The 25,762-nt window shown below is 32.6% G+C and overlaps 1 long non-coding RNA gene and 1 pseudogene across 1 annotated transcript; both read left to right on the top strand.

Moving 5' to 3' along the window:
• The first annotated feature begins 2,440 nt into the window (after positions 1 to 2,440).
• LOC115977004 lies at positions 2,441 to 3,627 on the top strand. The gene is made up of 3 exons (XR_004088479.1): positions 2,441 to 2,730; positions 3,080 to 3,191; positions 3,372 to 3,627. It is a non-coding gene; the product is annotated as an uncharacterized LOC115977004 (long non-coding RNA).
• A 1,809-nt stretch (positions 3,628 to 5,436) lies between these two features.
• On the top strand, positions 5,437 to 9,343 carry LOC115973275 (annotated as a pseudogene).
• Positions 9,344 to 25,762: the final 16,419 nt, after the last annotated feature.

Below are 25,762 nucleotides of genomic sequence, written 5' to 3'. Positions count from 1 at the left end.
AAAAAAAAAAGAAAGAAAGAGTGAGAGAGGTGAAGCTTCTGGAGAAAGAAGAAGAAAAGAGGAAAAGAGAGTGACAGAGATGAAGGAGTGCCGGAGAAAGAAAGAAGAAAAAGAAAAAGAAAGAGAGAGAAGAAGAAAGCCATAAAGGATAAGAAAGAAATGAATAAAAAACTTTTTTATTTTTTAGTATTCTCAATCTGTACCATTCCAAAGATAGAATGATACTGTTCACATGCGGTAAAAATTATGAGATTTGGAACATCTAATGAGAGGGGTTTTTTGGTCTTTGTTGTGTCAAATGTCAAATATTTGAAATTTGACACACCTGATGTGAATGTTCTTAGTCCACCTCTATTGATTTAAATAATAATAATTTTAAAAAAAATAAAGCATAGGAGTAAGAAACGAGGGGATTGGAAAAACTGCACTCGACTAATCATCAAAGAAGTAAAGGCAAAAGTGTAAACTTGACTGAAAGACAGATGTAAAGTTGTGAACACACACATGAACAAGAGATATAAGAGCATCCACAGTAGTGGATGCTAGAAATTTAGCTATTTGGCATTACAAAAGTTACTTTATCTGTTTTACCTACTCACTTTACAAAACATGCTGTAGCAGTGGATTTATTTTAACTTTCAACACAATAAAATAATATATCTACTACAATAAAATAATATATTCACTACAATAAAATAATATATCAAACCCAATAAAAATTAATTTCCCAATAACCCACAACACAACGATGATCATCCACAATCCATAGCAACCATCAAAACCATCATGATCACCCACTAGTTCACATCACCCACAGCACCATCAAAACCCAGAACCACCATGATCCACCACCGACAACCAATCAAAAAAGAAAAAAAAAAACCCACTATGATCAACCCAACCAAAAGCCCACTAGATCATCCACAATTGACAAAAGCCACAGTGATTAACCCAACCAAAAACTCAGATCAAACTCAGATGGATCGGCAGCATTCCATGATCACCCACTAGTTCACATCACCCATAGCACCATTAAAACCCAAAACCACCATGATCCACCACCAACAACCAATAAAAAAAAAAAATTAAAAAAAAAACCCATTCTGATCAACCCAGCCAAAAGCCCACTGATCGGCGGCTTAGGAGTTCAACGAAGTGGGTCAGTTGGTGGCTCGATGATGTCGAGCTTCGCTGGGCGGTGATGGTGAGTTAGGCCGGTGGATAGAGAGGTGAGAGTTTGAGAGAGTGAGCCTGAGAGAGTTTGAGAGAAGGTGAGACAGAGAGAGGTGAGAGCTTGACAGTGAGTCTAAGAGGGAGAATAAAAGAATATAAAAAATAAAAATAAGCAAATATTATGTTAATCCGGCTGAGAGTAATTTTTTTTATTATTTTTTTATAGCTCTTAGCTACAGTGCACAACCATATATAGATGTGCACTGTAGCAATGAAGGTAAAAAATTTACCTTTTAACTCCACTAATGTAATATGGATTTTTGTGTTTTGGTGAAACTAAAATAGCTATATAGCTATTTAGCTTCACTGTTGTGAGTGCTCTAACAGATTTTGATTTAGCATTGAAATATAATATAAAGTTAAAGTACACCATTTTATTTAAAAACTTAAAGTTTACAAGATTGGATCAAATTATATTACAATAATCACACACTATTTTCATTATCATTTAATGTAAATTTTTACTAACACATATTTACTCAACACATTATATACATAAAAAAGTTTCAGAATAATCCTAATAGAAAAATAAGAATTAAAATTAAATAAATTAAATAAATAAATAACAATTAAAAATGAAGAAGGAAGTTTATATAAATAAAAAGGTAAATTGCAAATTGCACCTCTAAAGTTTGGGAGTGTTTGGATTTTACACCTTGAAGTTTTAGAATTTGAATTTTACCCCCTGAAGTTTAGGGTGTTTGGATTTTATACCCTAAAGTTTCAAAATTTGGATTTTACCTTCTAAAGTTTACTAGTGCTTGGATTTTACACTCCCAAATTATGAAACTTTAGGGTGTAAAATCCAAACACCCCAAAACTTTAAGGAATAAAATCCAAACACCCCTAAAATATGAGGTAAAATCCAAATTCTGAAATATCAGGGTATAAAATCTAAACACTCTCAAACGTTAGGGAGTAAAATCCAAATTCTGAAACTTCAAGGTGTAAAATCCAATCAACCCCAAACTTTAGGAGTGTAATTTGCAATTTAACCTTAAAAAAAAATAAATAAATAAAAATTGGAGATGAAAGCAAGAGCAAACAAATTTTCTAATGGCTTTATGTGAGCTTTGTACTCTTTAAAGAGTTTTGATAGTATCGCAAAATCTAATGATAATTTTTATTTTTTACCATAAATTTTACCTAAATAATTTTTTTTTTTTCTTCTTTCTTCAATTCTCATACGCAGTATGCCCACCACATCTGAAAAAAAAAGGAAATTTAAACAGCTTCATATTCATAGCTGGCTACCGTGAAACTACTCTGTTTCTAAAAAAGAAGAAGTAATGGGAAAAGGCAACTGAGACTGGGAAAAGGCATTTGACTGAAAACAGGGGATGTGAAATTGTGAACACAAACACACGGAGAAAGAAAGAACAGAGTACAATCCTTTATTAAACAGCCTATAAATATCAATTGGATCCGGCTTTGTTTCAAGTGGGTTTCGAGCATTACAATCACAGTTGGTCTTCTCTAATTTCAATTTCCAAATATGTAAGTGTCATTTTTCACACTTATTCATCCCTTTTATTTCTTCCCTTTCAATTTTTTTTTTTCTTGAAATGAAAAATCCATATCAACTTGTTTTCTTCTTCCTAATTGCCGTGAAGCAAGAGTTTCAACTTTTGTTTGTTTCAAGGTTTGAACCTCGAGTTGGTTTTCTCATTACCAACGAAATGAATGAATAAAGCTTCAAACAAAAGTTTGCTTTCTAAGATTAGAGTTTTTATAAGAGTGCTTAAATTCCGTAGTCTTTTTTTAAAAAAAGAAAATCTATTAAATTATCTTTGTCTCATTTCCTATAGTTAAATAATTTTCAGTCGTCCCTTCTTTGGAAAAACAGATACAAAAGAAAAAAAGAAAAAGAAAAACAGGAGTCGTTGGATTGTCTGAAACCGGAGTGTTTTCAGGAGGTTTTGGAGACCATCGCTGCTGTAATTCCTTCTCACAAATGGGTAAGTTCTCACTTTTAAGTTTTAACACACAAACACAATCATCTCTATTTATTATTACCGTTTCACTCCCTGTCTGAAACTAAAATCCCACTTCACATCGTTTTCTTCTTCCCTTATTTAATTATTTAATTTTATTTATTTTTAATTGGTTGTACTTTTTTTCATCTAAATTTCCAACAGCTACAATGAAGTGTAAAAGAGAGTCTTTGTCGTCACCATCTTCTTCTTCAACACGTCAATGGAAATACGATGTATTTCTTAGTTTCAGGGGTGAGGATACCCGTAATAATTTTACTGACCATCTATATGTTGCTTTGCAACGAAAGCACATATGTTGGAAGAAAGTCACTATAGTTTCTTTTGGGTCAGTTGAGATATGGGCTTTTGGGTTTAGTAGAGATAGTATCTCCTTTGGGTTGTTGGTGGGATCAAGGTAATGGTGAGGTGAGTGAGCTTTGTTGAAGATGGGCTTTGTGCACAAAAAAGAAAAGAAAAGAAAAGTATCTTGTAAGTCAGTTTTACTAGAGTTCTCTCATGTAACATGTTCGGATCTCGTGTGTGTGAGTCCTACGCAGGCCCGGCAGGGGTGGTCTCATACTCTCATGGAACTTGTGTAATTAATGAGAAATTTTCACAAAATATTTTTTTATCAAAGCAAAAAATTTAATAATTATGGTAATTATTAATAAACATTTATTATGATTTTGTTCATATATGGAAGTATGAAACTATATATTATACTATATAAAGAAAATAATATTTTCTATCAAAAAAAGAAAAGAAAAAGAAAATATGATTTGGTACGATTTTAATGTAAGATTTAAATATAGAATAAAATTTATAATCATTTGAAAAATATGTAATAGAATAATGACATGTAAAATTATTCTTACTAGCTTTTTAAGGCAAAATATTATGATTTTTTTTTTAGAGAGTTTCAATTTATGACGTCCGTTTAATCAAAAGTCAAATGTTATTATTATTATTATTATTATTATTATTATTAAAATCTCTAATAATATATAGGCTCACAATACATTTTTTTTTAATTTGAGAAACACACACATATATGGGCTCACAATACATGAAATGAGATTCTAAAAAAAAAAAATGAGATTATAAAAAAAAAAAAAACAGTAATTATATAAGCCTTTAAAAGTTAACATAATTTTTTAGTGATGTTTGTGGTGTGCTTTTGTGTTAGAACTTCATCCTATCTCCCTTCTATGTATATTTGTTTTTTTTTTTAAAAAAAAAAGAAGCTTTATCCTACATTGCCTAAGAAAGTGTGTTGTGTGTAGAACAATTTGACCCTATCTTTTAAAGCTTACCATTGCTTTAAAGTGAATTTTATCGTATTTCTATGTTTGTGTGTGTTTTCAAAAATAATTATTGGTACATTATTACATTTTATTCTCAATTAATTAATTGGTAAACCATTCACAATTTTCTTTTTCTCAAAAAAGAAAAAAAGAAAAAAGAAAAGTATAATGACTTATACGTGAAAGGCAATTTTAAGTTAATAGGCATTTCCGGGTAGAACTCTTATGAAGAGGAAGGTTGGTTGTGTGGGACTTCGCTGTACAGAAGCAGCAACCTTTGGTGTGCTGCCAACAACAGCAAAATCATTACGCAATGCAACTGCATCGTCCTAGAATGCTAGTTAGTTAGTTAGTTGGATGATTGCTTAAGCATTAGCCAATAGGATTTAGACACTTGTCAAGTATCTAGAAGGCTGCCGATGTCAAATTTGTACCAGATTGTAGTTACTTTGTGATTAGTTTTGAATGCAATTACATAGATTGGCCTAGTACTATTTTCAAGAGATGGATTTCTCTTAAGAAGGTTTTGTCACACCTTGTTCCCTGTTCTAAGCAACTCAAATTTCCCTTAATCAATTCTAAGCCTAAACAGCAGTCCCCTTAGAATCCCTGCCACTACTGCTTGGTCACTTTGGAACCAAAAAAACAAATGCCGTTTCAATGAACCAACTATTCCTCTGAATTTTGTGGCTGAAAATGCAGGTAATTATCTCTCAGACTTCAAACGTTTTAATGGGACACCAGCCAAATTAGCTTGGCTTGCTAAACCTGCCTGGAGACCGCCTACAGCTGGTTTGGTAAATGCTAATTTTGATGGGGGCTTTCTTTGAAGATTCGGGTGAAGCTGGGATTGGGGTTGTAATCTGAAACTCCCTTGGCGAGATAATGGCTTTTCTCTGAAAAAAATCCCTAAACCCTCATCAATGATTACCTTTGAAGCCTTGGCACCTAGGCATGCAATTCAGTTTACAAAAGAGCTTGGTTTCACCGAGGCCACACTAGAAGGCGACTCAGAAATTGTCATCAATGCTATCCGTAAAGGTAATATATATCACACGGCTTTTGGTCATCTCATCAAAGACATTCTGTCTTCAACAAATTAGCTTCAGAGTTTTTCGTTCTCTCATACTTATAGACAAGGTTATGTTGTAACTCATGCTTTGGCAATGAGAGCTTTAGTTTCTTTTTATTTATTAGTTTGGATGGAGTCTATTTCACCAGACATTGAAAACATTGTATTGGCTGATATTCCAGCCGGTTGATTTGAATTCAATATGTTTCTATTTCTCCAAAACTAAATTTAATATTCTTTTTTTTTTTTTTTATAATTTATTTCGGGAGGGGCAAGTATGGTTATTTTCTTGACTTCCTGTAGTTGCCAAATGTTGCGGAACATCCCATATTTGTTCTGTATATCATGACATCTGGGGGGGATGCGTTTCAGGTGCAAACATGACAGTTGCATGCATAAGATGATAGGAACTTATGGAGAATGTGAGTGGGAATATGCTGCTGAGGCCAAATTAATGGTCACAGTTGGACCAAACTACGAGATAGCCTAAAATTTGGGCATATAAAATCTAAGCCGTATCATGTTGAACACAACAGGTCAAAAGGAGTTAAGAGCTAATAGCAATAGTAGTGGTTGAAATTGTTTGAATCAGACTAGAAAATCTGAATAGGCACTGTTTGTTTCGGAAGGAATTAAGGTAGGAAATGGAAGGGAAGTGGGAGGTGTTTGTGAAAGAGCTAAAGATGGTGAGCTTTTTATCAGTACCAATGGTAGCTGTCTCAGTCTTGCAGTATAGCCTGCCGTTCGTTACCTGATGATGGTGGGACACCTTGATGAACTCTCTCTTTCCGGGGTCTCTGTCGTCTTTTCTTTCACCATAGTAACTGGCTACAGTCTCATTGTAAAGTCCTTTTGTCTCCTTTGTCCTCCTCTAGATAAATTTCATGCATGCATTATAGCTGAAAAAACTGAAAACCCTGCTTTTTAATCAGCGTAGAATAGAAGACACACCTGACACCTATAGATTTACCAATCACTAATGAAATATATATCAATAGTAAAGCTGCAAAAAAATTTCAGCTTAATTGATAATTTGGCTATCTGAATAACTTTGGCCTGGTTTAAACTCGACCACCTTTGTGCTTGAAGTCGTTTGACAAGCCCAAAAAAATCCAGTTTTTTGGGATTATTTTGAGAGGTTGTGCACACACCAAAAAAATATAATAAAATAATCCCCAATTTTTATTCTTGTATTACTTTCAACAAATAAGCAATCAGCAAAGAGTATCCTAATGCACTAGTTTTTTTTTTTTTTTTTTGGGGTGTGTTGGTAGAGCTCAAGATTCTTCACAATCCTAAATCAACTTGATTGACTTGCGTAAAACTAACAGCCTAATATCTGTTTATTTACTTATATAAATTAGTAAATCAAAAGCATAATTCTTTGTCAAATGTATATCCAAACCATATTTATTGTTGTTGTTTTTGTCTGCTAGTTTGAGAATCTGATATGTCTGATTAAGGAATTTAATTCAATCATCACCATAAGTGAATTTTTGACTGCTAAGCAGTGTGGGTTGGCAGGTGCATTAGAGACTTTATGCGGACAAGCCTATGGGGCAGAGCAATAGAAAAAACTAGGAATTTATACTTACGCCGCCATCATCTCTCTTATTCTGGCTTGTATCCCAATATCTATCCTATGGATGTTCACAGACAAATTACTAATACTCATAGGCCAAGATCCAACAATCTCACATATAGCTCACAAATACTGCGTATGCCTCATCCCTAACCTGTTTGCATACGCTATACTTCAACCACTAGTTCGCTATTACCAGACTCAGAGCCTGATCCTTCCATTGCTCTTTAGTTCATTTGCAGCTCTATGTTTCCATATACCTTTTTGTTGGACTCTAGTTTTTAAATTAAAGTTAGGAAGTAGTGCGGCTACATTAGCCTCTGCTTCATCATATTTGTTGGATGTGCTCATGCTTGGGGTATACATGAAGTACTCTTCTGCTTGTGAGAAAACTCGTGCCATATTCTCAAAGGATGTCTTCTTCAGCATGAGGGAGTTCTTTCGTTTTGCTGTTCCTTCAGCTGGAATGGTTTGGTAATTTTCTGTTTTGTTCTTTCTTTCAAGAAATTTTTAGTCTTCATTTTTTGGCTACATGTATCAAGTCTCTTAGCATTTTGTTGCTTGTCAATCATAATAGTCTTGAATGGTGGTCGTTTGAGGGACTTATTTTGCTTTCTGGGCTTTCACCAAATCCAGAATTGGAGACTTCAGTGCTTTCGCTATGGTATGTATCTTTTCCATATTTACTGTACGAGATTTACAATAAAATGCTTCTATTCACTGCATGCTGCCTTACAATTACTAATTTGCAGTACTACATACCATATGGATTTGCGGCAACAGCAAGGTTTGCTCTTAAATTTGTTTCCTTACGCCTAAACTTGTCTAAGCATGTTATACAATTGTTTTGAAAAAGAATGCATAAAACACTTTGTAGCACTCGGGTTTCAAATGAGTTGGGAGCTGGGAATGCACAAGTAGCTAAAATGACTGTTTAAGGCCATAATGGTTCTTGTAGTGGCAGAGATGGTTATTGTAGCTATGATTCTCTCCCTCTGCCATCGTGTTTTGGGCTATGCCTTTAGCAGTAAGAAGGAAATTGTAGATCGTATTGCAGATATGGGTTCTTTGCTTTGTCTCTCAATAATCATGGATGGCTTACAAGCAGTACTTTCAGGTAACTTTCTCACATTTCTCTCATGTAATGGGCTTTGATTTGGAGCTAAATTTTTGAAAGTTATAACTTCTTAATTCTTATCAATTCAAGTGAATACTGTAGCTATACTATCAAATACACATTAGTTCATTATTCATTTAGAATATTTTCTTTGCAATTAAAAAGTTAACTAATGGTGTGGAAATATTTAAACGAGTTTACTCTTGGAAGTAAATTTCTTTCTGGATTAAAAAATAGCATTACGTCCTTAACAGGAAATGTCTAGTTAGTAGTTATGCCATAGTCATAACCATCGTAATCATAGTGTATATTTCATCAAAATAGATCAGCATAAGATGCCAATGTAGTACTGATTCTTTCTTGTTATATTGCTTGCCATTAAATCACAAAGTTTGTTTGTGCTATATATGCATCAGGGGTTGCTAGAGGAAGTGGCTGGTAGGATATAGGAGCCTAAGTAAATCTTGGGGCATATTATCTGGTTGGGTTCCAGTAGGTGTTGTTTTGGCCTTATTGTTGTACACTTGAAAGGAAAGGGTCTTTGGATCGGAATGGTGACAGGGTCTACTGTACAAGCATTTCTACTAGCTCTTAAAACAAATTTCACAAATTGGGAAAAACAGGTTATTCATACAAAAAAAAAAAAAAAAAAAATTTATTCCTTTCTATATATTTGTTTTTATTATTACGCCTTTCTACAACTAAAGTAGTTCATGTTCAAATTGATCATATAGTATGAAAATTGAGAACCTTATAACAATTTGTGACTGAAATAATTGGTGTCCAATTGAGTTGGATGGACAGAATATTAGACTAAACCATTTTCAATGCTTAGTCGTATTTATGTTGATGTTTCAGGCATCAAAAGCAAGAGAGAGGATATTTGATGGAGATATTTAGTCCAGACTTCAGAGTTTATTGAGTTGGATGCACAAGATTTTTTATTTGTAAGATGTCCCCAAGGAGTCTAGTTCGGCTACTACTAATTTTTATCCAAAGTATGAAAGGAAAAACACAAAAATATCACCATTCCATTTCTCACAACTTGAAAGAAGAAAAACGGGAACTCTTCCCAATGATTTGGTTGTGGAAGATTTTACAGTTTTAAGATTTAAACCTCTTTTTGTAAGAGTGAAGATAGAATTACTACAACTTTTTGTTACATATATGTATCCATAATTGTGTGTGTGTGTATATCTATAAAATCAAATGCATACAAAAATGCAAGTCATAAGTAATGACAATATATTCAACCGAAGGAATTGTTCACTCTTATGTGTCCTCCCATAAGAATGAATAATATCTTATACTCAACTTGAAACATTAGAGGAGCACTGAGTTTGGCTAAGCAAGCCTACTGCACTAAGTCCTTAACCATGGCAAGGGGAAGCACCATACAGTGATTCGATGTAATTTTTCATTATTCTATTCAATAAAATTTCTACCTCTATTTGGGAAAAAAAAAAATCATGCTTGTTAGAATTATGGTGAGATCCCTTATGAATGGGAGAAAATTGAGCACTATGTCATAGGTACCTAATAATTTTCTCAATAAGGAAGGTAAAAATAAAATAAACCATATAGGTTACATCTTTCTAGAAGAAGAACAAAAAAAAAAAAAAAAAAAACCATTTTTCCCAAGTTCAAACAAGGAGACTAAGAATGAAACTTCTAAGGAATCGGCTTTAGATTTAATACTGGATTTTTTGGGATTTGGACACCAGTCAAATAATTGTCACGTATTCACATCTCAATGAAATTTCAATTATAAGCTCTATCGCTGGTCACCATAAAAATTAGCCAGTCCCTTTTAGTTATTTATTTATTTATAATTTTAAAGAAAGTAAAAAGGATAAAGGAAAGAATTAAGAAAGGGAGGGAATCATTATCAGTGAATTAACTTTCATCTAGCAGTAGCCACCAAGTTCGACCCTTCTGCCACGCCAAACAAAAAACAAAGCAAAATAGGCATTCAAGAGTTAAGACTAAGCAAAATAGTTGTTGATTTGACTTGAAGCAGAGGATATTGAGAAGTTGTGAAAACAAACACACAGAGAAAGAAAGCACAGAGTCCATTCCTTTATTAAACAGGCAATTAACAATTATCTGATAATATTACATGCATGAAATATTTTTTGAATAGCAAATGACAAATAAATATCAACAACAGATGAAGAAGGAAGCAGAAGTAGAGACATTTTCGAACGGCTTTTTGATGTGACTTTTAAAAGTTTTGATAGTATCAAGTATTGGGCAAAATTTAATGATAATTTTTATATTTTACCATAAATTTTAGCCTAATAAAAATGTTTTTTTTTCTTCTTCAACTCTTTGAACTAGGAAACTAGGGAGGAAGTTTCTCAAAAAAAAAAAAAAAGGAAACTAGGGAGGAAACTTCATTGTTAATGGAAATATCTCATACGTGGTAAACTCCACTGCATCTGAAAATGTCTTATTTACACACTTATTCACACACTCACCATTTTTGCATAGAAAGTCACAATTTTCTACTATTTCTTTTTTTTTTTTTTTTTTTGGTGAAAGATGATTCATTAAAAACAACTAAATAAGAACATTAGGTTCATGACACATCTTGTTAACATACACCCCATTGAGATCATCCTCAAACACATCAATCAAGTCCACAGGCGAACTATGAAAAGAAGAAAAATCACCATCTAAACTAAAACTCATTCTAGCAAGGCTATCCGCACACCTATTAACCTGATGGAAGCAATGCTTAATACGAATCTAAGGAATGCGGGAAGCCAACAACCTGCAGTAATTTTCAACTATTTCAAGTTACAATTTTAGTTCAAAAAATTAAGAAGCCGTTTGGTAATGTTGTTCTAGTAACATTGTTTGTATTTTTTGGAAATATGTGTGGGTGAAAAAGTGTGTAAAAATACGTGTAATCTATATTCTATATATATCTAAAAGCTGAAGCGTAACATTTATTATTGCTACGCTCTGATTAAGCCACATTAGCTACCACATCACCCACTTATTTCCAACCATTAATTTTTCTCTTATTTCTTGACTCTTCTTCTTTTTATTAATTTTGTACCTTATTGTTACATTTTCACCAACCTTTTCCTCTCCATTTTACCATTTCTTTTCTCCACTACTCTTAACATTAATGTCACTCTTCCTTTATCCCTTCATCTTCCTTTTATTTTAACTCTTCTTATCCCCGTCCTCCTACTATAAATTTCTTATTCTCCCTCATTCTATACATTTTTTCTCATACAAAAAAGGTTATTACTCTCTCTCTCTTTTTTTTTTTTTTTTTTTTTTTTTTTTTTTTTTTTTTTTATCTCTACTACTTATGCTGATCAATTTTTGTGTTCTTTAGAATTCTACTTTAGGTTGATGCAATTTAGTTTTGTGTTTTTAAGTTGTTATCTTTTTATTTTATTTTATATTGTTAAATGTTATCCACAATTGCATTATAAAAATAGTATATAAGAATATAATGTTATTTTATTACATAGCATGATTTGGATAATTTGGTGTAACTATACTCACATTTTGGATTTTGCTCATCATCTTTTGGTTTTTATCTTTCTATTTTCTCACTTACATTAATGGGCCATTAATTTCAATTATTTTGTATATTTTGCTCAAATTTGATAGTGTTAGTGGAACTTCATTAGTTTATTATGTTTAGATTAGAATTGTATGGGCATTGAAAGTGTAAATGGAGGCACATACACCATGTTTTTTTGCTGGAAAACACGGTGGTAGTATAGTAAATGTACTAAATTTGAATACAAGGGTGCCTTTTTTGAGGTTTACTTTTCCTCAAGGTGGTGTACGATGGACCAAAGTGCTTGCATATGTTGGAAGTTTTTCTCATTAAGTCTATGTTTAGCATCTTAATTTAAGATGGTTCTTATATGAAATATTTCTGCTATTATGATATGCCATGTGTGATTCTCTAACTTTCCAATAAGCAAAGCTTTAAATGAATGTACATCCATTGAAATTTAAAATTTTAATGATTTATTTAATTTTTATTATTTATTTCTATTTGACAATAAATAATTTTATAAACTTAAACTTAATGGGAACCACTTAGATTTAGGAGTGTAAATGCCAAGCTAACTGTGTAAATACCAAGAAAGATATCTAATAGCCAATGTGTAAAAGTTACAAGAGCAAAATGTGTTGGCTGATGCTCTAATGTCAAGAAAGCAAACTAACATGTAAATTCAAAAGTGGTAAATTTAGAGAGAGAGAGTAAAATAACTTCTTCTTTTTTTTGGGGGGGCCGGGGGGGGGGGGGGGGGGGGGAACTATGCATAGAATAAAATAGAGAATGACAAATTTATAGTAAGAGGATGTGAATAAGAAGAGCCAAAATGAAGGAAGATAAATGGATAGAGGAATGGTAATATTAAGGTAGAGATTAGTAGTGGGGAGATGAAAATGTAAAATGTAGGGAGAAATTAAAGTTAGAGAAAGTGTAACAATAAGTTGAGGAATTAATAATATAAAAAAGATTTAAAAAGAAGAGAGAGAAAATATTTTGATTGTTAAGAAATGAAATTTTTAATTCTCTCTCTCTCTCTCTCTCTCTCTCTCTCTCACATTTAGTCTTTCTTGCAACTTTACTTTAAGTTGATGAATTAATGTATTTTTTTTACTAACAATTGGGTTAATACGATTTGGAGGTGTTTTTTTTTTTAGTTTTTCCATCACAAGCCTCTCTCTCTCTCTCTCTCTCTCTCTCTCTCTCTCTCTCTCTCTCTCTCTTCTCTCTCTCTCTCTCTCTCTCTCTCTCTCTCTCTGCTTTTGTTTCATTTTTATTTGACATAATATTTAACTATTTTGAAAGTGAGAATTTGAGTTTTTATCAAAATACAATCTTGCTATGTATTTGATTATGCCTGTTAACTATTTAAGTAATATCAAGTGTGATTTTATGATAAGTTTTGATTATCATAATAATCTCCTTTAAAAGAATAAGAAATTTGAGTAATGTATTTGAAAATTAAAGGGTTTAGTTGTAAAAAAATGAAAAAAAAAATAATGTACCATAACATAATTTAGAAAAATATGGACTACCTCTAAAAGGAATAATATCAATCAATTACACCAAAAACATTAAAATGATATATTTGTAGAAATGGAGATGGAAAATAATTTTAGAAATTGTGTAATTTATAGAAACAACAAATAATCTTCCAAAAAATTTAAAGAATAATTTATACATTGTACCACAATTATAAAATAATTATTTATTTTCACACATTACGTAAATCTGTGACTAATATTATTTAAAAACCAAAAATATATGTTTAAACCCATGTTTCAAACATGCGGAGCTGGCTAAAATGGCCAAATGGCCATAAAATCCTAACTATGTAGTTAGTAGTTCTGGTTCTCAAACTATATTTTTTACTAGCATCTCGAGTTTAAGAGACTCGATTTAGGATCCATAAATCGAGTTTTTGGGACTCGATTTTCATGGGTTGTTCACGTCTGATGTGGCACTTTTTCCAGGTGGCATCTACATGAAAATCGAGTTTTTAAGAATCAATTTCTAACCCAAAAATAATATTATTAATGACCCAAAATGTAGAAACAGCAAAAAATGCGGAAAGAAAGAAAAAAAGAAAGAAAGAGAAGAAGAAGAAGAAGAAATGGAGATGGAGCTCAAGCCGACCTAGGCCGCGCTAGATCCAGGCCGCCGTGCGACCCAGGTCTCCGTGCGACCCAAGCCGCGCGCGACCCTTGTTTCTATTTCTGGGTTTTTTTTTTTTTTTTTCTTCACTAATGAACACATTTTCTGTTGTTGTGGCTTTCTTTTCCTGTTGTCCTTGTGGTTTTTTTTTTTGTTTTCTTTTTAAATGTAAATCGAGTCTTAGAAACTTGATTTCCATGTAGATGCCACATGGAAAAAAATGCCACATCAAACATGAACAACTCATGAAGTCCTAAAAATTCGATTTATAGACTGTAAATTGAGTCTCTTAGACTCAAAATACTAGTAAAAAATATAGTTTGAAAATCAGAACTACTAACTACATAGTTAGAATTTTATGGCCATTTGGCCATTTTGGCCTGCCGAGCTTTGTAGTCCTAGCTGATAGTCGGTTACCACAAAACTACCCTGTCCACCATCATTGATTTGAAAAAGGAAAAAAAAGAAAAAAGAAAAAGCAATAAAGGAAAGGAGGAAAACTGGAAAAGTGGGGGAGTGGTAATCAATAACTGGTGCCACGTAAAAACTGTGAAAAAAGTAATAGGAAAAGGAATAAATTTCCTTGAGGGTGGGTGGCCCAGGAAAAGTTGTTGACTTAACTGAGTAAGTAGGAAGAATCATTAGAGCATTTGTACCAAAGAGTGTATAAATGCTATAATCCTATTTTAGCCTCTAAAGCACCAAAAGCAAGTTACAACAAACATGTCATTCCTAAAAAAAAAATAACAATTGAGGTTATGTTTGGATTGGGTGTTTACTGAAAATTTTTGTGTTTGTGTTGAAGGGCGTGAGACCCAGCTACAGTGGCAACAAGAAAATGCTGAAAACCTCCCCGCTGAAATGAACAGTAGCCACAAATTTAATGTTACGACTATTGTTCAATGAATAGTAGCAGCAAATTTTGACTTTTTTCACTCTTCAGCACAAATTTTCCTATTCACAGATCCATAAATTTCACTTTTCAGCAACTTTTTTATTAAAAATGGATCCCACGGTACTATTCACACATTTAAAAATTATTTTGCTACAGTATTTTTTAATTTTCAATTTTAATTTTCAATTTTCAGTTGTATTCAAACGGACCCTAAGTTTCAATAAGTTTTCATCTTTAAAAGCTCTTGATAGCTCCAATTTTAAAAAATTATTATTATTTTAATGCCTGTAGCGGAGGAGGTAGTTTGTGTGGTTGTTTTTTATTATTTAATGAGTAGTTTATATTATTTTAAATGAAATGGTTAAAAAAAAAAGTTTTGATGTTAAATGTATTTTAGAGTGAGATGGTATAATAAATAAAGTAACTTTTTAAGATATATGCTAAAATTTTTAGAATCATTGATGTGAATACTCTTATCAATGAATTGACATTCTTGTATTAGTAGCCAGCAAGTTTGAACGGCTTTTTGTTTAAAGAAATTTAGGTCTTGTTTGGTAAAGTATTTTAAATACATGTTTTCAGTTTTTAAACAATATTATACGTAATTTCACACTTTTTTAACCATCCATATTTTAAAAAATACAAATAATATTATTCAAACTCCTCTACTAAATAGAGATTAAGCAGAGCTTCGTTACTCATAGCTGAAAGCTGGTTACCACTAAAGTACCATGTCCTCCACCATCGATTTAAAAAAGAAAAAGAAAAAGAAAATGCAATAAAAGGAAAGGAGAAAAAGTAGGGGTAATCAATAACTTATATTTTTTTTTTTTTGGGTAAAAAGGAATTTCATTAAAAGACTAAGAAGAAAACAAAAGCTTAGGACAAAGCCTGTTTATAACCATCCTCTGGCAATCAGCCAAAACAAGAGGCACCAAGTCCACAAGCGGACAAAAGAAGGAATTAAAATCTAAACATTGACAACTACCTAAGTAAGCTAATCTATCCGTACATCTATTAGCTTCACGATAGATATGCTTGAAATTGAGGTGGGGAATCTGAAAAGCTAGATGTCTACAGTCATCAAAAAGCGAGAAAACTATAGTATTAGCATATGAGGGATTTTTTAAAGTATCAACAAGAGCTTTGGCATCAAGCTCCACCATAACAGCATTCAACTTTGGCTGCTTCCAAAGGAGTAAGCCATCACGCAAGGCCCACGTTTCAGCCAAGAAACTGTTGGCTTTACCGATTTTTCTGATGAACCGTAATCAATAACTCGTGACACGCAAAAGCTCTGAAAAAAGTAATGGGAAAAGGAATAAATTTCCTTGAGGGTGGGTGGCCCAGGAAAAGTTGTTGAGTGTTGACTTGACTGAGAATAGTTAGAGGGGATTTGAAATTGTGAAACATACAGAAAAATAAAGAACAGAAGGAATAAATTTCCTTGAGGGTGGGTGGCCCAGGAAAAGTTGTCGAGTGTTGACTTGACTGAGAATAGTTACAGGGGATTTGAAATTGTGAAACACACAGAAAAATAAAGAACAGACTACAATCAATTATTTAACAGGCGAGTTTTAGAAAAAGTATATTAGAATATAATTAAAAAATTTTAAGGCTAAATGATAATTTTTTATTTAGTAAAAAAATTAAAATGAAAATTAATCCAATCTGCCTCTGATATTGGGGTTATCTAAGCTATTAAGAATTTTTTTAAAAAATATTCAATTTGCTCCCAATGCTCATAGGACAATTTACACCGTTAAAAAAAAAAAAAAAAAAAATCATGTTCCTCTAAGTCCTTGCTTCTTATCAATATCTTGTTTTAACTGCATATATTTCACATTGTGGCAATCATATACGCAAAAGAATTGCAATAGCCAATGTAGATAAATAATTGTTAGAAATGGAGAAGGAAACAAATTAGGTTATTTCAATTATATGCACGAAAGAGTAAATAAAAGTTTAACATGGAGAAGGAAGAGTAATAGAATTTTCAAATTGTATTAAATGATATTTGTTTATGCTTATAGAGTAAATTGAATATTTTAAAAAAATTTTGATAACATCTGACAATTAACCCAAATCTCAAGACAGTTCAAGCAGTGAACTTTAACAAACGTATTGTGCTCTCTACGATAACTCCGTCAAGGCTCCAATGGTTCTTGTGGTGTTGCTCTTACCATCACGTGTTGTGAGGTTGATGACAATGAGTCTACACTCGACACTAGAAACCCCTCCTTTTTTACTAAAAAAGAAAAATGAGGTATACTTTGTCCACCTCTATTGATGATGATGATGATAATAATAATAATAATAATAATAATAATAATAATAAAGCAAGAAACAATAAAGCAAAGGAGTAAGAATCTGGGGACTGGATAAATTGCAAGACTAGATAGAGCATCAGTACCCAGGTGTGTAATATAAACCCCCAAAAATTGTATTTTACAATCTGAACACTAAAATGCATGTTTAATCTGGGCGGATTCTTAAATTTTTTTACAATCTTGCTACAGTACTCTTTTAAATTTTAGAAACTACTGTAGCAAGATTGTAAACACAAAAAATATTTATTCACTTTCTCTTTTCTAAATCTCTTTTTTAATGTGTTGTATATTATTTTAATGTGTAGATATATTATTTTATTGAGTTATATAGAAAAATAAAAATAAAAATATTAAATATATTATAAAATAGTATGATATGATAAATAAAGTAAAGAGATATTTTTTTAGAAAGCATATCATACTAAAAATAAGCAAAGGTATACCCAGCAAAAAAAAAAAAAAAGAAAAAAAAAAGCAAAGGTATAAGGCTATGAGCATGGTCGATTGACTGAAAGACAGATGGTCAAAACTTCGCGGTTCCTCTATTTTTTCTTTAATCGAATACTATCTTCATCTCCTTTTATATAATTTATTCTTCGTTTTCCCTGGAATATGCCTGTATACATTAGTAAAATGGAGTTGTCTGACTTGACTTAAAGCAGAGGATGTGAAGGCTCATTAATTTCTTTGAACAAGAAATCATACATGGTAGGGACTGACTTTTCATCCACACATAAATATCATTTATTTCTTCTCCTTGTCACTCCCATCTTGAAATAAAATATGCCCCCACAAGTCATTTTCTTTCTTCCCTAATTTGTTTTCCTTTTATTTTGTTAGAGAGATAATGCTTTGGGTAGCCTCTAATTAGTGGCAGCTTTAGAAATATTTTTTAGGGAGTCATTCAAATTCATGTTAAAGAGGTTGACAAGAACCTCTTTATAAATAATATATATATATATATATATATATATATTTTTTTTTTTATTTCATCTTGATCACTAGGATGATAAGATGAAATCTATTCTCGTAACCCACGATTTAAAGAAAGATTTTTCAACTCAACACGAGTTTTCTTAGAAGATGAATCTTAGCTAGGAGATGAATCTTGCAATACTCGTGATTTCCTTATTAGAAAAAATTATGCATAATACCAGCAAGAGAATAAATGATAAACTATATATTCATTGAGCATATTGGTTCTTAATATAATGAATATATTAATTATTATTACTAAGATTAAATCTTAGAAATCATCTATTGTCTCTTACTATAATAAAATTATTAATTATTACTGTTAAGTGAATTTTAATTATTACTGCTTAGAATACTTTAATTTATTATTTATTAGTTTTTGTCATTGATCTTTTTAATTCTTATATTTAACAATTTAACTCAACTTTGATAACTTATTGGTCTTTATAATTCATTAAAAATAATTTTTGTTGTGTCTTTTGCATTACTCTATTAAGAATTCAATAAGACAACACAATCATTAAAAAAAAAATTGTCTTCATTTAGAATATTTTCTTTGCAATTAAAAAGTTAACTAGTGGTGCGGAAAGATTTAAACAAGTTTACTCTTGGAAGTAAATTTCTTCCTGGATTAAAAAATAGCCTTACATCCTTAACAGGAAATGTCTGGTTAGTTATGCCATAGTCATAATAACCATCATAATCATATTGTGCATATTAATTTCATCAAAATAGATCAGCATAAGATGCCAATGTAGAAGTTGTGATTCTTTCTTGATATTGCTTGCCATTAACTCACAAAGTTATTTCGTGCCATGTATGCATCAAGGGTTGCTAGAGGAAGTGAGTGGCAGGATATAAGAGCCTATGTAAATCTTGGGGCATATTATCTGGCTGGGGTTCCAGTAGGTGTTGTTTTGGCCTTCGTTGTACACTTGAAAGGAAGGGGTCTTTGGACTACTGAGTCTACTGTACAAGCATTTCTACTTGCTCTTAAAACAAGTTTCACAAATTGGAAAAAACAGGTTATTAATACCAAAAAAAAAAAAAAAAAAAATTCCTTTCTATATATTTGTTTTTATTATTACACCTTTCTACAACTAAAGTTCATGTTCAACTTGATCATATAGGATGAAAATTGAGAACCTTAAAACTGTTTGTGACTGAAATCATTGGTGTCCAATGGAGTTGAATGGACAAAATATTAGACTAAACCATTTTGAATGCTTAGTTGTATTTATGTCAATGTTTCAGGCATCAAAAGCAAGTGAGAGGATATTTGATGGAGATATTTAGTCCAGATTTCAGAGTTTATGAGTTGAATGGACAAGATTTTTTATTTATAAGATGTTGCAAAGAAACCTTAGTTTGGCTAATACTAATTTTTATCCGACGCATGAAAGAAAAATACCATAATATCATAATTTCATTTCCCACACCCTGAAAGTGGAAAATAATAAAGTGCAATAAAGGAAAGGAGTAAAAGTGGGGGACTGGCAATCAAAAACTCGTGCCACGCAAAAGCTGTGAAAGATGTAATGGGAAAAGGAATAAATTTCCTCGAAAGTGGCCCAGGAAAAGTTGTTGACTTGACTGAGAACAGGGGATTTGAAATTGTGAACGCACACAGAAAAAGAAAGAACAGGGTACAATCAATTATTAAACTGGTAGAGTTTAGAAAAAGTATATTAGTATATAATTAAAATTTTTAAGGCTAAATGAAGTAATTTTATTAGTAAAAAAAATTAAAGGTAAAATGTAAAACTAATCCTCTAAGTTTTTTCAGATTTTATTTCAATCGTCTAATTTTGCTTTTGTTTATTTTAGTCCTTTAACTTTCAAGTTTATTCAATTAAGGCTTTTCCATCAACTTTTGTTATATGTTGTGGTTAATTTTTCAATTTAATATATTTTTCTTCAAATTTTTTAAATTGAAAAAATTTAATTAATAATTGAAAAATATTTTCCAGATTTTTTTTTTCCAAAAAATTTTAACAAAAATTAACTGAAATGCCTTAATTGAATAAATCTGAAAGTTAGAGAACTGAAATAAATGAAAGTAAAATTAGAGGACTGAAATGAAATCTAAAAGAAGTTAGAGGGTCAGTTTTGCATTTTAGCCAAAAATTAAAAATGAAAATGAAAGTTCAATTAGTGTATAAAACACTATGAACGTTTTAACCCCCAATAAACAAATTACCAATTCAAGCTTAATATTAAACAATTAATGTGCGGAATATGAACAAAAACTTAATACATAATTGATAAACAATCTAAACCAAATAAAATCACATCCACAGCAGAAATTAAATGACAAAGATTAAGGGAAGAGATATGCAAACACAAGGACAACACAACAATGTGTTATTGAAGAGGAAACCAAAACCTTCAGCATAAAACCTCTCCGCCGCCCTCCAAGCGGTAAATAATCCACTAAAGAATGTAATTGGGATACATGAACAGCGGAAGACCCTCCAAGCCTAATTTACACAATGTACCTAAGCCCTCCAAGTTTCTACTCCAACAAAATTCTGCTGAACCTATTTCTTTTTTAACTTACCAGATTCCACTACTTGACGATAACATCTACCAATATAAAATTGGTTCCTTCTTAACTGCTTCCCAAAACACCAAACAACCTTCTCACAGATATGTGTATGGTGAGAAAAGGTTTTGGTAATGTATCTCTCAAGGATGTAACAATAGAGAGGAAGAGAGTAGAGGAATTTGAAGAGTCTCTATGTGAAGATTGTGGATGAATCAATCTTGTTTTTCTCTAGGGTTTCTCTCTTAAAATTCTCTCTAGAAGCTCTCTACATTTCGTGGGTATAAGGGTCTATATATAGTAAGGTGAGAAGGAATGTGAAAAGTCAGTTTTTCCCAAACAGGGTGGTCTGGCGACTTGGCCTCGCGATTGGGCTGAGTCGCGAGTTCAAGCCAAGAGCTAATGGCCTGGCCAACCTGGGACTTTTTTCCTATAGTGCAACAGCTGGCATGACTCTTCAGCTTCCCTACATGCTTCACACGTGTGCCAACTTTGGCGGCTTGCTAGTCGCGAGTCACCTGCGAGTCCAGCCGCGAGTCTCTGCATCCTTGCACAATCTTGAGCATTTCTTCACACTCTCTCACTCACTACCCTTACATGATTCCCACCTAAATACAGGGTTACTGATTGCTAAAATAAAAGAAAATTTGGTAGGGAATAAAGCCAACAAGATGGTTGATAAAATTCAACCTTACAATCTCCGCCTTTGACTATTTTGTGACAAAACCCTAAAACAAACTCTAGACTTAATATGTGAGTTGGGAACAGTTGAACAAAACTCACTCACACCTAACTCTAGAATCTGATAAGCTCTTGAATCGTATGAACAAGAATCTCCTGAAACATAACAACACAGTATCATCATTGTATGTAGAAAAACTTGTAATTGCATATGATACAAGCACAATGTGATCAAGCAAAATGGAATGAGAAATAAACCATTGCTTGACCAAACAAGCAATCACTATAAAATAGTGACCACAATGCTCATTCACACTTGGAATGAACATCCGGACATACAAGCCAATAAGCTCAATGCAAATCACTTGGATGCTCAACACTCAACCAATGCACAATACATAAAGTATATGCATCTAGGAACAAAATCCTACAAGGGCATAAGAGTGAGAATACTTAAAGAAAATACATAACATTTAGCTAGAAGTATTAGGCAACATAACATAAAGGCTACATAAGCATGGTACAAACCATAAAAACCTACAAATTCTCATGGAAACAAACCCTAAAAGCTTACAAAAGCAACATGGGCACAAACTAAAAGCTACTGAATAACAACTTTAAATATTAACAAACCAAAGTATCATAAGTGTTTTAAAACAAATCCATGAGTTTTAAACCAAAACAATAACCAAAGTAACACAGCCAAACAAAACCAAGAGTTTATAAAGACAATAGAAGACTATAAGTAAATAACTAAGACAAACTAGGCTAGCCAAAGTTAGGTAATATGTCCAAAGGTATGTGTAAGTGTATATGATAGCTTTCTCCTCTTGAGCACACAACTCCCCCCTTTACTATGCACACTTCCCTTTGTGTTGCTCTCTCCCTTACTATAAGCTCTCCCCCTTTTTGGCACGAATAGCTAAAGACTGTCCTCTAGCTTTTGCTGAATAACATCTAGCTGATTCTCCATGGTCGTGAGGTGCAATTGAACTTGATTGTTGGTGGAGTAGATAAGTCTTTCAATTCCGGCAATGCGCATATGAAGATTTTCAAACAAAGGACCCAACCTATCAACTTGAAGACTAGATTGTTCTGGCTGATTGCTAGTCAACTGTAACTCAGGGGTGATAGGAGAGATAGTCATGGTATGCACAGGTGTATCTGACCCATGAGCAGATGTTGTAGCAAGAGATATATGTTCACTCTTTGGTGTTTTAGAGGAGTGACTCTTGCTAGCTTGGAGAGTTATCATGGATATTGGTCGAGGAGGTTCATCATTTTTCCATCTGATAGGGGATTGACACCTTCAAGAAGTATAATCTTCATGATGAGACTACAAAATGGAATACATGCTTGTGTCACTGATCGAGCCGCAGTCTTCCCAATAGTCTGGAAGATATGGGCACATATATCAATCGGGGCTCCTGTAATAAGATAACATAGGAATTGAGTTCTTCCAAGATTGATGAAAGCAATGTTGGACAACGGGTAGAGATTAGAGAACATGATCAGCTTCAGTGTGGTCAACTCAGGAGCAAACTTTGCAGTATTTATAGACGTGCCTTTACTGGAGACTTCATGATCAGGCCCAAGAACTTGCAGAATGTCTTGAACCTTAGGAGTTCGATCATCATAAGGGGTGAGGTCCACATCCTCAGATCTAGCGATGCGAAGGACCTTGGCTATATAGTTCGGATTGATGGAAAACTCTTTTCCTCTTATCTAGCATTTTAACTCAACTCCAATGTATCTGGCATTTGAGAAGAATTCCTTAACCAACTCTTCCATCGGGTCTTCAAAATTCCCGAACAAAATGGCCCAATCTTTAGCTTCAAAAATTCTAGGGATAAAAGTTGTTCCCAAAGTGTCAAACTTTACCACTCGTTCCACTATGTATTCTTTAAGCTTTAATTAGCCAAGTTGTTACTTAGTCCAATTAAACAAGTCTAGGTTATCACAATAATAAAGATCAAATCATGCAAAGCAGTGGAAAATAAATAACACACGATATGATCACCCAGGAAACCAAACCGGTAAAAACTTGAGGAGGATTTGACCTAGTTATCTTCAAGGTAAACTTGAATCCACTATCTGAAAGAATCGAAGTTCATACAAAAGGACTTACAAGCATCCCCGCTGGACTTCCTAATGCTACCAACCAGTAGAACTTACTGACACGACCACGTGCAAGCTCCGAATCCACGGACTCCTTCTTTCTTGGATTCCCACCAGCTACAAGCACCCCCGCTTGTATATTCTTTAAGCTTTAATGGCAGCAACTGTTTTAATCATCAAGGTGTAGAGAATATCTCCTCCTTGAAAATCCTAAGTTTGTGTAAAGGAAAGCTCCTCTAGATCTCACAAGAGATTTACACAAACCACAATATGAGCAACACTAAAACGTGGCTAGGGTTTGCCTTTTATACTTAGGACAAATAAGAAACCCTAAAAACGTTTTAAAACAACTAGGGCTGAGTTGGAAAATTCTGTAGAAAAGCAATCTGCCCGAGCTTTGATCGGTCGAGCTTAAGCTTCGATCGATCGAGCCAGGCCGAAAGCCACAGTGCTTTCTGCTTTACACTCGATTCCAACTTTACATTGACTTACAACTTTGAGCTAGCTTTAAACACTTCTAAACACATTGTTTTGATCATGGTTTGCCAACAATACAAATTAGAGTTCTAAATACATAAAGTCCTAAACTTTAGAACCTAACAATGTCTGTTATAATGGTTCTTGTAGTTGCAGAGATTTATTGTAGCCATGATTCTCTTCTTCTGCCATCGTGTTTTGGTCTATGCCTTTTGCAGTAAGAAGGAAATTGCAGATATGGGTCCTTTGCTTTGTCTCTCAATAGTCATCTTTCAGGTAACTTTCTCACATTTGAGTTGGAGCTAAACTTTTGAAACTTATAACATCTTAATTCTTATCAATTGACGTGATACTACAGCTATACTATCAAATACACGTTAGTTCATTATTCATTTAGAATATTTCTTTGCAATTCAAAAGTTAACTAATGGTGTATAAAGATTTAAAAAAGCTTACTCTTGGAAGTAATCTTCTTTCTGGGTTATAAAATAGCCTTATATCTTTATTAGGAAATGTTTATGTAGTAGTTATGCCATAGTCATAACCATCATAATCATATTGTGTATATTTCTTCAAAATAGATCAGCATATGATAACAATGTAGAAGTTGTAGTTCTTCCTTGATATTGCTTGCCATTAACTCACAAAGTTATTTTGTACTATATATGCATCAGGGTCCCTAGAGGAAGTGGCTGGCAGGATATTGGAGCCTATGTAAATCTTGAGGCATATTATCTGGTTGGGTTTCCAGTAGGTGTTGTTTTGGCCTTCGTTGTACACTTAAAAGGAAAGGGTCTTTGGATCGGAATACTGACAAGGTCTACTGTACAAGCATTTCTGCTTGCTCTTAAAACAATTTTCACAAATTGGGAAAAACATGTTATTAGCACAGAAAAAATTCTACCTTTCTATATGTTTGGTTTTATTTGTACACCTTTCTACAACTAAAATTCATGTTCAACTTGATCATATAGTATGAAAATTGAGAACCTTATAACTATTTGTGACTGAAATAATTGGTGTCCAATTGAGTTGGATGGACAAAATATTAGACTAAACCATTTTCAATGCTTAGCCGTGTTTATGTTGATGTTTCAGTCATCAAAAGCAAGAGAGAGGATATTTGATGGAGATAATTAGTCCAAACTACAGAGTTTATTGAGTTGAATGGACAAGATTTTTTATTTGTATAAGATGTTACCAAGAAATCTAGTTTGGCTAATACTAATTTTTATCCAATGTATGAAAGGAAAACACAATAATATCACCATTCCATTTCTCACAACTTGAAAAAAGAAAAATGGGAACTCTTTCCAATGTTTTGGAAGATATTACAGTCATAGTTGTCAGTATCGTATGATACGTGATATATATTGTACGATACGTATCGTATCGTGTGGAAAAAGTTTCGTATCATATTGGCGTATCGTAAATGCTCATGAATCGTACGATACAATATGTGTATCGTATGAATCGTATCGTATCGTAAAATCTTACGTATCATACGATACATAGACAAATGCTTTAAAATGAGATTTTTTGTTAAAATTTGTACTTTTATTTTAATCTAACAAGTTGTCAGACTTGTTTTTAGCAAAAAATTATTAGTTTAATTAATTTAGCCTACTAAAATAACATATTTATAAGTTTTTTTCCTCTCACCTACAATTGGACTACACATTATACACTTACCTTTCACTTTAATATTTTTTTTTTTTTTATCATTATTATTATAAGTCCAAGAAACTAAAATTTCAAAAAAAAAAAA

This window comes from Quercus lobata, chromosome 2 (assembly GCF_001633185.2).
Source record: "Quercus lobata isolate SW786 chromosome 2, ValleyOak3.0 Primary Assembly, whole genome shotgun sequence".
Classification (NCBI taxonomy): Eukaryota; Viridiplantae; Streptophyta; class Magnoliopsida; order Fagales; family Fagaceae; genus Quercus; species Quercus lobata.
The sequence above is the reverse complement of the archived record's forward strand: the minus strand, read 5'-3'. Positions and strand labels throughout refer to the sequence as shown.